This window comes from Benincasa hispida, chromosome 2 (genome assembly GCF_009727055.1).
Source record: "Benincasa hispida cultivar B227 chromosome 2, ASM972705v1, whole genome shotgun sequence".
Taxonomy (NCBI): domain Eukaryota; kingdom Viridiplantae; phylum Streptophyta; class Magnoliopsida; order Cucurbitales; family Cucurbitaceae; genus Benincasa; species Benincasa hispida.
The window spans coordinates 21390957-21407962 of NC_052350.1; the positions used below are offsets into that span (position 1 = coordinate 21390957).

The 17006-nt window shown below is 28.2% G+C and overlaps 1 long non-coding RNA gene across 2 annotated transcripts; it reads left to right on the forward strand.

Annotated features, from left to right (window-relative positions):
- Nucleotides 1-1461: 1461 nt before the first annotated feature.
- Nucleotides 1462-11191, forward strand: LOC120071371. Of its 2 annotated transcripts, none has more exons than XR_005480229.1 (3): nucleotides 1462-2039; nucleotides 7054-10071; nucleotides 11177-11191. It is a non-coding gene; the product is annotated as an uncharacterized LOC120071371 (long non-coding RNA). The 2 variants fall into 2 exon arrangements; XR_005480230.1 differs by lacking the exon at nucleotides 11177-11191 and having other exon boundaries at nucleotides 1490-2039; nucleotides 7054-7140; nucleotides 8936-9412.
- Nucleotides 11192-17006: the final 5815 nt, after the last annotated feature.

Sequence of the window (17006 nt, forward strand, 5' to 3'; positions counted from 1 at the left end):
TTAAAGTTTTTTATTAAGATGGATGTAATGTTGTTTCACTTTTTTCCTTAGAGATTGTGATGAAGGGACCTACATGAAAAATTCAAATTCATAAAAGTAGTAATAAAGTAGTACAGCATATAACATATTAATTAATGAAGTGAGCCCATTCAATTATCTATGAATCAAATTGGATTAAATCTAACATAAACTTCATATTAAATTATGTTGGGAAAAAAAAAAAAAAAAGAAGCATTCCGTTTAATTATTGGGTGTTTTATAATATTTCTCCATATTTTAAACGTAATAATTGAAAAAGAACGTGTGCAAAATACAAATACATAGTGTTAAGGGAAAAAATAAAAATAAAAAGAAAGAAAGAAAGAAAAGAGGAAGCACATGGAATCATGATGGTCATTAAGGCCACCTCCCAATCTCACATCACGAAGGCGGTGTATCGACGCGCTAAAAATGGAGCGTGAAGGTAGACTTTTCCTATCAGAAACGGACAGATCTAGCGTGGGACCGAGCGCCATGTCCCCACGATGCCAACCGTCACCGTTAGATCCGGAAAACTGCCATCCCAGCCGCACGTATAATTATGACATACTACAACCAACATACGTCGTTCCACACGAATTTTGTCAGATTTTTATTCATTTTTTTCCCTTCTAACTTTTTTTTAATAAGAAAATTAATATTAAAATATCTCACACTAACACTACTAATCCAAATCCATCCAACTCAACGTAACAGGTAGCCAGCCGGCTTCGAGAAAACAACAACAATAATATAATAACAACAATAATAAAAATAATAATAAGTTGCAAAAATCACCATGAAAGTATAGAGTTACACTTGTACCCTCAAATTTTTAATTACAAAATTGAGCTTTAAAACTTTTATAAGTCTTAAAATTGAACTCTCAAACCTAACATTTGTTATGATTTCTATAATTAGGTAATTTCAAGGGTCCAATTTTAACATTTATATAAGTTTGTGAACTCAATTATTACAATGAAAAGTTTGAAACTGTTAACCACAATATATTTAAGGGTGATATTTGCAATTTGTCTAAAAAAATATTTGATCCATCATTGAAAAAGTTTATTATGTGGTAAATTATGCCAAACAACTTGTATGAATATACATAAATACAAAATGGTACAACCTAAAATGAATGGAAGTATTTAAAAAAAAAACAATATAATTAAAATAAATTTTCATACTATTTTAGTCTATGTAACTTATCTAAATTTAGTATATATATATCTTTAGTAGATCTCGAAATTAGTTTTTGTTATTAAATGGAAGTTAATTTTTAATAAAATTATTATAATAATAAGAATAACGTATATTGAATATCTTTTTTCAAATTTTATAAATTTGGATATTTGCAGGTACAAAAACTAAAACATTTTTTTTAAAAAAAAATTATTAAAATCAGGAGTAATCTCTGTAATCCTTCAGAATTAGGCCCAATATTCTTCTCGGGATTGGTGGTTAAAAAAGAAAAAAAAGAAAAAAAGAAAAGAAAAAAAGGAAAATCTCACCACAGAGCTCTCAATTCCTCTATAAATATGAGGCTCTTCTTCTTCTTCCCCTAAAACCTAACTCTCTATTTCTCCCCTCTTTCTCTCTCTAGGGTTCGATACCCTAATTTCTTTCCTTTTTCAGTTGCTGTTCCTATGGCGGTTCTCACAAATAATGCCTCTGTTTGTATTCTTCCACAGCTTTCTTGAACTGCATCATTCCTGAGCCCAAATTCGCTCTCAATTTCCCTCTCTCTCTCTCTCTCTCTCTCTCAAAGCGTTTTTTGTTCATTAATCTCTTGCGGTTCAATAAAGCTGTGGGAAGATACAGACAGGGTCAAATCAATTTCATAATTCTTCAATTATCTTCAAATCGCTGGCTGCTATCGGTATATATTTCTTCAATTTCTTCAATTATATTTATATATGATTGATGAATTTCCCTTTATTTTGTGATTTTCCTTTTCAGAAACGGTAAATTGATTTTAGGTCATTTTCTTCCTGAATTTACTCCGAGGAATATGTGAGGTCTCTAATCGCTAATGCCTTATCTTTCAATTTTATTATCTCTGTCCTTTTTTTTTTTTACATGATTCCTTTTATTTTTACTTTGGGATTGGAATTTAATAGCTATGTTCTCCATTGATATAAGGAACTATATCTTGGATGAATTGAAATCCCCTTTTTGTTTATTTTTATTCTACTTTTTGGGGGTTTTTTATTTTTACTGTGACCCCATGTGTAGGTTCCATAGCAGGCAAAAACAAGTTTCTGTGAAACGGCTTTAAAGCTATATATGCCTTTCGATGATGATGATGATGATTTGATTATCATTAATATTATTATTATTATTGATTATATACATATATATAATTCAATTAGTTGCTTTCAAAGGCTATTGGATCTGTACTTTTACTGTGCTCGTAGATAAACCAACAGTTTCATATGTCTCACTGCAGCCATAGATTCCATCGAGGTTTTATTTTACTTTTATATTTTTCACCATTTTTTTTTTCTAAATTTGTTAAATCAAATGGAACAATATGATTTATTATTTATTATTTGAGGGGTTTGAATTTGTGTAACAATGTGAGATCTCTGTGGGTTGAGTTGAATTATTAAAGACGGGGGGAAGGATTATTCTGTGCAGCAGAGTAAATGTGAAATATGAAATTATTCCTATTGTATTGAATGCTAGGTTTAAGGTATTTGGACCACATAACAGAAAGACTTTAATTGGCTCTTTTTTAGCTTCAAACTCCATCAATTCAGGCCATACAAACCCCCTCTTTTTTTCTCTTTTTTTCTTCATTTTGTCATCTTGAGCTATCACATTCACTTTTAATTTGTCTCTCTTTTGTTCTTTTAGTGAATCATTAATGAACTAACTTTAGCTCTTTTCTTAAAAAAATATACATATTCATATACATAATAATTAGGTCATTCAAGCCATTATAGACATGAAGATTTAAATGAATTGGACAATCACTAGTTAGTTTTAAACAAAATTTCATATCATATGCTTGTGTTACTTTTTAATATGCTGTTGAGTTATGTTTGGTAAAGATAAATGTCAATGATTTTTCCCTTACATTACATTGCTAGGTTAAGTTAAACTTTAGTCCTTACTTTTTAAGATGGTGCCCTAATAGGTCTTTGAACATAGAGTTTCTAATCACTCTCTAAAATTTTAATTTAATATCTAATAGCTTCTTGAAAATCCTAAGTGAGTCTTTTTTTTTTACACAAAATCTAAATATTAGTCTCATAAATTAGGATCTCATGAATATGTTATCAGACATTTTTTAAGTTTAATTAGTGTAATTTAGTTATATAATTATTTAAAAATGTATATGATTTGAATTGCAACCATTTTTATTTAATTAAAAAAAATTTATGAAATATTTTTTTAAAATAATTTTTATAAGAATTTGAACTAATTAAAATTTGGAATAAATGTGAAAAAACATATTACTAAAATAAAATTTGAGATGAACCAGAGAAGATACCAAATTTTTAGGAATCTTAAAATATAAAAGATAATTTTTATAGTAGATTAATAAATAAGGTATTTTAGTCTAAGCAGTTAAGATTCTCTTAAAATATTTTTTTAGGATTTCAAGAGTAATTTCAAATCGGCCTTTAAGCTGGTTCATAATAGTAGATTAATTAATAGGTTTTAAGTATTTGCTTGGAAATAAAATGGAAAATATGCATTAATAATTACCATCTTGGTGTATTGAGAATGCTTGAGCGTACATGCTAATTGTCATTTTTTTTTTTTGTTAAATTATAAAAAATGCCAAAAATGTCTCTGGACTTTATACTTTGTGTCAAAAATATCCTTGAAGTTTTAAAAATTTCAAAATTACCTTAAATTTTAATGAAAAGTTAAAAAGAAATATCATTGTTGTTAGTTTTGGAAATTTCAAAAATACGTTTGAACTTTCAAATGATTTCAAAAATACCCTTAACTAATAAAAGTTAAAAAATATCTCAATTTTTAGTATTTAAACAAAAACTATTAATTTCATGTGATAAAAATGAATTAAAAAATTAAAAAAAAAATAACAAATGCTTCGGTTTGATGTTCGAAAATAACCAATTTTAAAATCAATTATATAGACATCCTTATTATTTTTTTTTATATATGTACTTTCATATTTCTCTTAATTTTTCAATTCTTTGTTTATATCAATTTAACATACCAAAATGCTGCGAACATGAAGTGTCTTGGAGAGCGAATTGGAAGAAGTATCTCTTCATGCACGCGTATCAAATGGAGAGTGTTGTCTTTGTGAATGGTGTAGGACACAAGTGTGCTAGTGTTTAAGTAACGTCATGCCTCCTCTTGCTCACCTTGAATTGCATTTGAAACGTCTCGCTTCTTTTACTCGATAACCTATCTAAAAATTAAAATAAATATTAAATTTCTAAGAACCAACACGATTTAGGCTAATACTTTTAAAATTTGACTATGTCCCGACAACTTCTTTTGCTCGATAAACATGATTTAGATGGATACTTCTTTAATTTGACTATTTATGGTTTTGGTATGCTTCAAGTGGAGATTTTGATTTTAAAATTTTGTGAAATTTTGTGATATTTTATGTTCAACTTAAAATTTTGGTTTTTATTTTGATTGTTTAGAAAATTGGTGTAAAGCTAAGAATTGAAAAATTAAAATAAATATGAGAGTACACATATGAGTAAAATGAGGATATCTATATAATTTTGTTTCTTTTCAAATCAAAAAATTCAAACAAATTGATCACTAGGAGGATTTTTTATTTTATTTATTTTAAAAATTATTTTTATCATGGAATTAATTGTTCCTGTTCAAATACGGTGGAGGTATTTTTGAACTTTTATTAAATGAAGGTTATTTTTGAAAGATTTTGAAAGTTTAGGGTTATTTTTAAACAAAATTTTAACGGTTTTCATCCAAAACTAACAACAAGGGTATTTTTGAACTCTTTGAAAGTTTAGGAGTATTTTTGAAATTTTTAAAATTTCACATGCATTTGTAAAGTTTAAAAGCATTTTTTATAATTTAACCTCTCTTTTTTAATAAATATTGTTCAAATCGGGAAACATATTGTTTAATTTACTTCCTCTTCTGTTGGGCAATGTTCTTGAAGTTGGGTTATTTCAAATTTTAAGTTTAGGCTTTAAGAAATTTATGCATCATAAATTGATGAAGTAATATGAATTTAAGGTCTTTTTCCATTTTTCTTTTTTTAAAAAGGTCACATGGATTTAAGGTCTAATTGTCAAGATCGTAGCACATTTTTAAATAAAAAGTATTATGTGTAGTTTTCATGAACTTCAATTTTCAAAACAAGAGGACATAATTTTCATCAATTTGGAACCTGTGTTTTAATTTTCATATTCGCTATAATTTTAAAGATGGTTGTGTAATTAGAAACCAATAGATAATTGTAAGTACGTAAATAATATAGTTTGCAAATAAAATTATATGAGACCTTAAGTATTAATTGAGGTTCTATTTGATATCTCCTCAAGTTTTTGTCCCTTTTGAATTAGGCCTATAAACACAAGTTACATGAATTGGTTCTTTGTTTTGTTCTACATTTGTTTTTAGTGTTTTTAAAATTTTTTAAAACTAAGAAAGACTAGTTTTTTGTTTCAACTCTTTAGTTAGAAAAGATAAAACCATAATAAAATAACACTTTGCTCGAGAATTAAACATTCTATTCTTTTTTTACCCTTAAATTTAGAAATACTATTTTTACTTATTGGTTTCTTTATTTGATTGTCTTAATTTTAGAAATATTTTCAAAATTCAACCTAAGTTTTGACAACTAAAAAAAGTAGTATTTTAAAAACTTTGCTTGTTTTTGTTTTTAAAATTTGGCTAAAAATTTAAATATTTACTTTATAAAATGAAGATCAAAATTAAGAAATCTTTTAGAGAAAAAATAAAATTCCAAAATTAAGGTTTCATTCGATAATTATTTGATTTTTTTATTTTTTATTTTTCAAAATTGAGCCTATATATACTTTTTCTATTTTTAAATTTCTTGATTTGTTATCTACTGGTTATCAATATTTTCAAAATTCAAGTCAAAATTTGAAAACTAAAAAAAAAAAATTTATAAATACTCGCTTTTGTTTTTGAAATTTAGTTAAGAATCCAACTTTTGTACATAAAAAAATATAAACTATGGTAAGAAATTGAAAGAAGATGGGCTTAGTTGAAAATTTTGCCACTAGAAATCATTTTAAGGCTGCTTTATTACCAAAATTTTATATAGAACAAAAAATAATATTTTGTAAAATAATTAAATTCTTGAAATAATTAATAGAAAGGGAAAAACCTTTCAAGCATCCCGTGAAGCAAAAGGGTAAACCCTGCACCACTTCAAATTTGATCACGAAAAGCTTCTGAATCTACACTACAATTATTTGCACTATAAAAATTAAACTCTTATTTTTTTTAATATCATAAAAATTTATATAAAAAACATTTTCTTTAAAAAAAAAAGAAAAAGAAATTACTACTTTAATTAGGTTAGATATTGGAGAGATGAGTTTTGGGTTGGGTAGTGTTCTTACACAGTCACACAGAGCCTTCAATCCTTGTAATTAATATAGCCCATACCCATTTGTTTAATTCATCTTTTACAGGTCATACATCCAACTATCTTATATTAAAAAAACTTGGTTCATAATTATAATGAGAACATTCACTTAGATCTACCATAATTTAATTATTGTTCTTCATAAAATAATGTTTTTTTTTATTTTACTTATAATATAATATTTAATGGTACAATGTATTGTCTCTTAAGGTCGATTCGTGATCCACTGATGCAAACACAAAGATTCTAAATTCCACTTTATAGTTCATCAAAAGCTCTCTCTTTATTGTTATTATTATTATTTAGAAACTTATTATAGGGTGATGACATATATAAATATATATTTGTAATAATTTTTGAATTTAATGAAAATGTTTTGTTGCATTTAAACATGGTTATGTTGGTAAAAAAGGGTTTTTTTTTGTCTGATTTTGTAGGATCAAAGTCAAAAAGAGGGTTTGGATTATTTGTTTGTCTGAGTTTTGATGGAAAAAAGGGTGAAGATTTCTTGTGCTTTGTGAGAGGTTAGAAATTCGAAAAATTGAGATTAGCGAAGTAAATTAATTAAAATGGTTTAATTAGAACAGCAAGTTCCTCGGTGTTAACGCATAATTCCTTGTCTCCTTTTGTCATTTTATACTTAAAAAAAAAAGAGAGAATTAAAAAAAGAGAACAGCAAGTTTTATTCTTCTCTTTCCAAATTTGAGAATTAAAAAAAACATGTTTTAGTTCACAATTTTATTATACTTTTTTCAAGTATAATTTAAATTGATATTCTGCATAATAACATTGTTGAACAATTGAATATGATGATGATATTTATTCATTTATTCATTGTTTATCTCACACATTCTCTACTTGACTTTAAAAACCTTTATTAGGTCACCAAAAAGATATTTCCTTTGTACCTTACTCAAATAAAAGGAAAAATCCACTGAATATGGTTTATAATAAAGCCACACTACCATTTTGTCTTACACTTAAAAGTACTATGTATTGAAGAGATTCAAAATTAGTGTATACTGATATGACCAAATTACATATTTCAACACATTAGATTTACGTTTAAGTACATCCAAAATTTCAGTTGTATCAAAATCAAGTACTCATAAGCACAGTCAAATCACATTTTGAATGAGAGGAAGGGAAAGAGGGAGTTGTTTGAAGCAAAGGAAAAGACAAAATGAAAGTTAAAAAAAAAATGATGTGAAAAGGAGGAGAGAGATAATGTTGATACAAAATGAAAAAGAAAGAAAAGAAAATTCAATTTATACCTTGAAATTTTGAGTTGTATTAATTAAGATAAATAATTATTAATTAAATTAATTTTAATTCTAAATTTTTATGATTCTATTGAATTAACAAGAGGAATCATCATATGATAAAAAAGAAAAAAATATATGAGTGGATGAAAAATCACTACTATCCGTTTCAATCAAATATCTCTCGCTTAAAAAAGTTTTACGTACGTATGAAATATATTAACGGCTGTAAAATAAAATATTAACGGAGAGTTCTGATTTAAAAAAAAAAAAAAAATTAGGAGAGAGGAGACAGTATTTGTACTTCGTGGGAGTACAAAAATACCAAATTGCAATAAAATTTCTAAATAAATGAATAAAGTTTGGCATACATGGTAACAAATGTAAATAAATTATTCCTAGAAAATTACAAATAAATGTAAATAAATCAATTGATTATTGATTAAAGAAAAAGAAAAGTAATATTGTCCAGATTTTGACCCCCTTCCTGCGCCAGCCGCTTGTTTACTGCTTTGTATAAATACCACCAATTATCAATATCGACATCAGCTTTCTCTCACTTTTCAACCTATTATTTAGGTTTGAACTCGTGAACTGAACCAAACCGAATCGATTTGAACGAAACTATTTGTTGACAAAATGCCAATGAATACTCTCTGCTGGAAGAAGATAGAGACAGAAAAAAGAGTAGAGCCTACCTAGCTACCTAACCTAATATAATACATTAAATTGAAGAAAAATTATCATGAACTAAACTAAATTACACGAGTATGAAATCTATTAAACCCAATTGTTTCTTGGTTTAATTTGAATTATGATGAGTGAAAAATGGTGAAAGGTGGGTAAAAAGATATAGAGTGAGATACAGAAGGGAGAAAGAGTGAAAGACAGACAGTGGTTAAAAAAAGGGTAGTGGGTCAAATATTGACAAAATTAGACCTTTTTCACAGAAATGTAGGAGCATATAAGGGGGGGAAAATAAAATTAAAATATTAACAAAAATTGTTTACATATATAATTTTTTTTTTTTTTTTTTTTTTTTTTTTTATAAAAAAAGTGGCAGTGGCAGAACTGAGAGAGGGCAGAAGCAGTCTACTCTACATGAAGATCAGTATCATGATTGAAGATAAAAAAGAAAAGTTGGGGAATCTTCTCTGCAGAGTAATTCCCTTTTCACCCTATTTTAATTTTAATTTTTATTGAATGAATCTCCAATTAATCTTCTCTCAACATTAAGGTACTAAAAGTAATATTTAAGTTTCATGTAAATCCATACTCACATGAAAAATAATTTTTTACTGCACAATAGATAGATGGTCATTTGAAAATTAAAATTCTCCATTGTTTAATTAATTAATTACATGTATTAATAAAAGCTCTCTCCCCATGCATGGTTCAAACGTGTTGCAGTACCTAAACAAAAGTTACAAATTTGAATAATTCCTTCCTCAACTCTTTTCTTTTCGTTCTTCATCCTTGTCTCTTGACTTTAAAAATATATATATATATATATATATATATATATATATATAATGGAGAAATGCAGAAAATGAAGATAAAAAAGAGCAGGAAGGAAAAATATATAAAAAGAAAATTATAATACCTGGAGGGAAGAAATTTAGGTAATGAGAATTGAGAGAAGAAAGAAGCTTGAAAGTGTCATGATTTCCCACAGCTTTCTTGAGCTTCAAAATTTATTCGAAAATTAAAAAGGAAGAAGTTCAAGAAAGCTGTGGAAAAACATGGCCAGCTCCTAATTTGCGACACACACAGATCCAACAACCCAGCCTTCTTCAGATCTTAACTTAACCAAGAAAATTTTTGGGGCTGAGAAATTAAATGAAATGACTACGCTGCCACTGCTGCTTCTTATTGCAAACTTTCTAAAGGACCACTCTACCATATATAACCCTCTCCCCATCAACTTTTTTTTTTTTTTTTTTAATAAATAAAAATTCCTTTACTTTCCCCTTGTGAGTGCGCAGTGGGGTACAATTTTAAACCCCAAAAGAAAAGAAAAAAGAACAAAAAGATTATGGTAATAATAATGGAGTTAATTTTTTGTTTGAAGCAAGGGGTAAAAATGAATACGTTATGATATGGATGTAATTTTCAGAATTAACCATAAGCTTGGCTGGCCCTCACATGCAGCCATGTGATGAAGATCCCTTTTCATTTTAATGGGATTTTAAGGTATGGGTTGTTTACGTTCTGGTCCCATTTCTTATTTCTTATTTCTTATTTTGTTTAAATTAAAATTTTAATTTTGTCTCTATAGTTTCTATAGAAAGTTAATTAGAATTTAGTTTATGTAATTTATAATTAAAAAATTATACTTTTGATTTGATAAACCACTTGGACTGATTATGAAAATTTATCAAATTATGAGGATTAATTTCTAACTTTCTTCCACATTATAATAAAGAAAATTAGAGAAATTTTGATTGGGAGGGAAGAAGAGTATGGGTATATTGGAGTGGTTGGAGGATAACATAGAGATATTATTGTCACATGATGTGCGGTTATATGTTAGGATGTGGAAATTTGTGGGCCCTTAAAAGTGGGTATTCTTGGGCCTGGGGCCTCACTTCTTTCTCTCTCCAAGTGGGCCATAGCCCACTAATAATTTCATCCAAATAAAAATTAAAATATTAAAAAAGAAAAAAAAAAGCTTTGAGAGGGAGAGGGCGGAAAAACAAAACAAAAAATAATAATGAAAATTCGATTTCAGAGTCCTGGTTGACACGTCCACGTCACCACCACCAGTTGGGTATGAGTTAAGAGAGAGTTGATATTTGATTTACAATGGAGGGCTTTGTTTAAAATTTGTAATGTCGCATCCATGTTTGTACCTCCTTAAAAGTTATTTTATGATCCCAATACTTTATTTTTTTTTTTAAAAAAAGAAAAACCTTTATTGAAAAAAATCATATTTTAATTATCCAATTTTAAGTCACATTTATCAAATCGTAATGAAAATTAGTGATTTAATGAAATACTATTGATGAATCAATCGTAATAAGTCTGAATTGCAAACGTAATTAAATTGTTTTTTTTTTATTATATTTACTTAAAATTATAAATTTATCACATTTATTATTTCTGTTATTGTTACCATTACCATCTACCCCTAATGGTAATGGCGAAAGTGAGTGTAACATGACAGTTTCATAATTTTTATGTTTTTATAGTACAATATTGGTAAAAGTAAAGATAAAGGTAGTAGGTCCACATAATTTTCAAGTACAATATGCTTGAGCACCTTGTGATTTTCAATTAGATTATCTTTTAATTACAGATTTGGAGGCAGATCCTACAATTCATTATGATTGCAGATTCAAAGTAAACAACAACAAATATAACAATTGTGGTCCATTTTTTATTTTACATTACGTTTAAGTAAATATCGTCTTATAGTTTTTATTTTTTAACATTCCAATCAATATTAAGTTTAGTATATTGAAGTTATTTTTTAATTGAAGTTGGATAAATGGTGATAATAATTTTCATGTAAATAACTATAATATGAAAATATGTTTTTAAAATTTATTGTAAATATACTCATTGATATCAATTTTTTTAGAAAAAAGTTAACAATAAACTAGAATTAGGGACTAAATTTAAGATATATTGAAAATATAGAGACTAAAATTGGATAATTTAAAATTTATGAAATACAATTAATCAAAGAGAAATTGTGTAGGATGGTCCAAACGAGATATCCAATTAAAAATATGACTAATTTTTCAATTTTATGATTTATGACCAAATTGTTATGTATCTCTCCATTTAATTTTTCAATCTTGCCCCCACAAGGCTTCCATCAAGTAGTTATATCGTTTCACGATTTTAGCAAATCTACAAGTGTAAGATCATTTATTTTTCTTCTTTCAATTTGCTTTTAATTTTAAGAACCAGACTCCTCATCTTCCTTCTTTTATTCAAAATCCTTTCTTTAATCGATTAAATGGAAAAATAACAAGAACTGACCTTCTTTGTTGGGTGATATATTTGTTAACTTGTTAATAACCATTGCTTCTTTTTAGGAGTTGATTTTTTTTTTTGATAAGTTGGTTTGTTAAAATAAATCATACATTCCTTAATTTGAGGAATTTGTTTGTTTTTATTTATATTTTCAATTTACTAGTATTTTGGTTAGATATTTTAAGTGTCAATATTTTTAGAAAACATTAAAAGTTACCATAAACTTGGCAAGAAAGTCGCATCTTATTATAGATAATTAATTTCATTAAATTCAAAACCTTAAACTTTTATAAATGTTGTAAAATTTTCCCGCCCTATTACTAGAAAATGTTGCAATTTTTTTTCTTCAATCAAACACCATGATTAGGCTTGTTTTTGTAATCTGGTAAAACCCACGTGTATACACTTTTTAACCATTTCTCAAGTGGGTTACTAATAGGTAAAATTTAAATCAATACATTTGTAAAGAATTTAAGGTTAAAAACTGAAATGGTATAATTTTAACATATGTGTAGTACTAGCATAGGTTATAGGTGTCATTTTTTTTTTTAAAAAAAAACTAGAGGTGTCAAAAGTTCTAGAATAGATTAGCACTAGATTAAATATTGGATTATTTACAAATTTGATCATAATAATTTGAAAAAGTTAGAATTTAAACTCTGTAATTTTTAAATCTAGAATTTAATCCTTATACAATAAAACTTAATAAATAGTCTCTATAATTTGTTAAAATTTTCATAAATAGTCTCTATATTCTCATAAATGATCCCTTCCATGAAGGCTATTTATGAAAGTTAGAGACTAAATTATGATAATTTTCCAATCATAGAGATTAGATTTACAATTTAACCTTAAATATTTGATAAGAAAAAAATTATTTTAATGTCAAATTTTTTGACTAAAATAGTAAAATAATATTTAGAAATTTAGACACCCAAAACCAAATAAGTGAAAGAACTAAATATACAATGTAACTAAAAAGTTTCCTATAAAAGCAACACAAAAAATTAACTTATTGAGTTGTAATAAATATATTTATATGAACCAATTACTCAATACTGCAACAATTAATTTTTTTTTTCTTTTAACGTGAATTATAGATAAAATGTGATTAATTTTATTCTTCCTTTTAACATGAATTACAAATTTAATATGATTTTTTTTTTGTTGAAAATCTACTATTATTTAATGTGAATGGTAGGTTTTCAGATAATCTGAGAATTTTCTTTTGATTTTTTTCTTTTAATGTCAATTATAAATGAAATGCGATTTTTATTTTTTATTCTTTATTTTGACGTTAATTAGAGATGAAATATGATTTTTTTTTTTTAAAAAAAAAATCTACTATCATTTAATGAGAATGGTAGATTTTTAGATAACTTGAGATTTTTTTAAATATTGTTTTCTTTTAATGAGAATTAGAGATAAAATGTAATTTTTTAAAACATTTTTTCTTTTAATGCAAATGCAAAAAATAGAAAGAAATTTTTATTTAATGATTTAAATGTGAAATTACCTAAGATATCAAAAGTTTCTCCCCTATAACCTATTTTAGATAGTATAGATATAAATACACGTGTTTTCGATAATGTTAAAAGGTTGAATCCTCTATTGAAGGAATTGAATTCCTTAGTGAAAGCGTGTGAATGTTGTGTCATTGATTGTCAATTTTGAAAAACTCTAAACAGAGAAATAAAACAAAGAATATAGGATAAACATATACTTATAGCATGCTTCTAGAGAGGAAAAAGGAAGAGAAGAACTTACCTTTGTAGATCTTTCTTCTTCATGTAATTCCTCTTCACAGATCACGAATGGTAGAACTTCTCTGCATGAACTTCTTCCATGAACCAAAAGAACAGCAACAAGATATTTCTCTTAACACAACCACTAGATTACCTTATTATTCTTTGGAATTAGCACCAAGGAAGAGTGGTCTCCTTATTTTGGTAGGGAAGAGTGATAATTTAGAGAACAACTTTCGAGAGAAATTTTGCAGAGATAATTCTAAAATCTCAGACACCAACAACTCTACAATTCTTTTCCTTTTTGGTTATCTCTCACGAGAGGATGAGTAGAGGGGAGTTATAACTCCTTCCACACTGGGAGTTATTTTGTATTTTATCAATTAATTTATAAATACATATATGAAAACCAATTAACATATATAAAAAAAATTAATAATGTTAATTAACTAACATTTAATTAATCAACTATTAAATATCACATATTTAATATTATTTGAATCACATTCAAACTACATCCTCTCACATAACCTATAGTTTTAATATGAATCTTAGTCATATTAATTTTAACATATAGTTTTATATGAATCTCATTCACATAAATAATATTTAAATCTTATTCAAATATTATCTATCTCATATTATAAAGTATAAATATTGAATCTTATTCAAAATTAACTTTATAATATAATGTATCTATATACATTATATTAATTGTAATTTATACAATTAATTTTCTTATTTAATTCAAACAATTCAAATTAATCCAAAAACTTATTAATACTTATTTTTTTACCCTTAATGAGTTAGCAAAGATATCTTATGGACCTACAGATTAGAAGCTCCAATAATACGAGATTAATTAATTAAACTCTAATTAAATTAATCAACATTCGTTAACCGCAAGTCAACCTTTCACGAATTGTCCGTAACAACAACTGGGTCAAATTACCGTTTTACCTATGTAGTTACATCTACCATCTTAAGTACCACTGATCCTTGTAGTGAACAAACTGTTTATAGTTCAACTATAAACCATTCCTCTCGGGCTAGTGAGAGGGTGAGGTCTCATTATGCAAGAGTTATAATAAGCTATTAAGGGAACAATTCATCTACTTACTCTAAAGATGGGAAGGAGCAAATTCCATCTCGTGTAATTGTTTTTCGAGCTCCCTACTCAGATAAATCCCTAAAATGGTAGGCTTATTCAGTCGGAGAATCTGGCCACTCTCACCCATATAGATCAAAGGATCCCCCTCATAGACAAGTGATCACAACTCACTCAAGATTAAGGTCGAGTCACCTATGGTCATGCTATTGAAATGTTAATCTCTTCAAGTAACGACGTTATAGAGAGAGATTAATCATTTCACGGTTTAATCTTGTACAAACTCTTTGTATAGGATATGTCAACTCACACATCTCCACATGAATGATTAAGATCACATCGATTGTAACACTTTACAACTATTTTAACAATTACAAAGTGAGTGGTATATGTAGTGTCACGAGGATAAGTTACCCAATCTTATTGATATACTACAGACCATTTAGGTTATTACTTAAACGTGATCCACTTGTATGTCAACCACATACATGTTTAAGTTATATAAAATAACCTTCGATCTTAGTTTATTGGATTAGGTTAATGCAAATCTCGTAGGGTCCTGTAGTTTGTAAACATCTATATGTACAAACAATTTGATCATTTATAATATGAAATATTTTATTCACTTCAGTCATGAAATATGAGATATTTTAGTTGCATTAACCATAAATCAATAAACTAAGATCCCTGGTTATCGTTATAACTTAAGCATGTATATGGAGACATACAAGTGGATCGTGCATTAAGTGCTAACCTAAATGGTCTGTAGTATATGGATAAAGGAGGGAAACCTTATCTTGGTGACACTACGAGTGTGACCCGCTTTGTAGATGTTACAAGTGTTGTAAAGTGCTACAAATGGTTTGATCCTGACCATTCATGTATTAGACATGCGAACGGGGATGCTCTATACAAAGGAGTTTGTATAAGACCGGACCACGAAATGTTTAGTCTCGTTATATAACACCGTTCATGACAGAGACTTTCATTTCACTAGGATGACCATAGGTAACATGACCTTAATCCTGAGTGAGTTGTGAAATCCAACCTATGAGGGCGGTGCTTTGATTTGCATGGGTGTGAGCGACCAAATCGCTGACTCAAATCTACCACTTTGGGGATTTTTCTGATTGAGGATGTGGGAACTTAGCTACACAAGACAAAATTCACTCCTTCCCTAAAGCAGGAGTAAGTAGATTAATTGCTCCCTTAAGGGCTGATTCTTGGGTTTGAACAATGTGGCGCCACACCTTCTCTTGGCCCGAGAAAGGTTTACTCATAGTGGGACTATGATGTATTGTTCATTGGAGTGATCAGTGATATTTAAGAAGTTAGATGTAACTACAGGTGCAGAACGGTAAATTGGCCTAGCTGTACTTACGAGTGATTTGTGAAGGGTTATCGTACTGTTGATTGGTTATATTTGATGGAAACAGAAATATATCCTTTGAAAAGTTCAGAGAGTTCAAGGCTGAATCCTTTGAAAAGTTCAGAGAGTTCAAGGTTGAAGTTGAAAATAGATTGGATAGACGGATTAAAACACTTCAATCAGATTGGGGTGGAGAGTTTTTGGATTCGGAGTTCCAGAACTATATGATAGAACATGGAATTGTTTCCCAACTCTCAGCGTCGGGTACACCTTAGCAGAATGGTGTAGTGGAGAAGACAAATAGGACCTTGTTGGACATAGTTCGGTCGATGATGAGCAAGCTTATTTACCAGAATCGTTTTGGGGTTTTGCAGTAGAGACTGCAGTGTATATCCTCAACTGTGTTCCTTTTAAGAGTGTTGTGAGAAGACCTTTGGAGTGTTGGAACGAACGTAAAGCTAGTTTGCATCACTTCCGCATATGGGTTACCCAACACATGTGCTTGAGGCTAATCTAAAGAAATTGGAACAACGTTCGAGGTTGTTCCTTTTTGTAGGCTACCCCAAAGGTATGCGAGAGGGTTACTTTTATGACCCTACGTATAAAAGAGTGTTTGTGTCAACGAATGCTACCTTCCTAGAGGAGGATCATATTAGGGAGCACAATCCATGCAGTAAGATTGTGTTCCGTGAGCTTTCCAACGAAACAACTGAAACTTTAACAAGAGTTGTTGAAGGGTCTATTCCATCAACAAGAATTGTTGATGGTAGTTCATCTAGTAGGTCAGTTCTACCTCAAGAGTTGAGGGAACCTCGATGTAGTGGGAGGGTTGCGAACCCACCTATTCGCTATATGAGTTTCACTGAAATCCTGACTATGGTAGCCGATGGCGAGTTTGAGGATCCATTGTCTTATCAGAAGG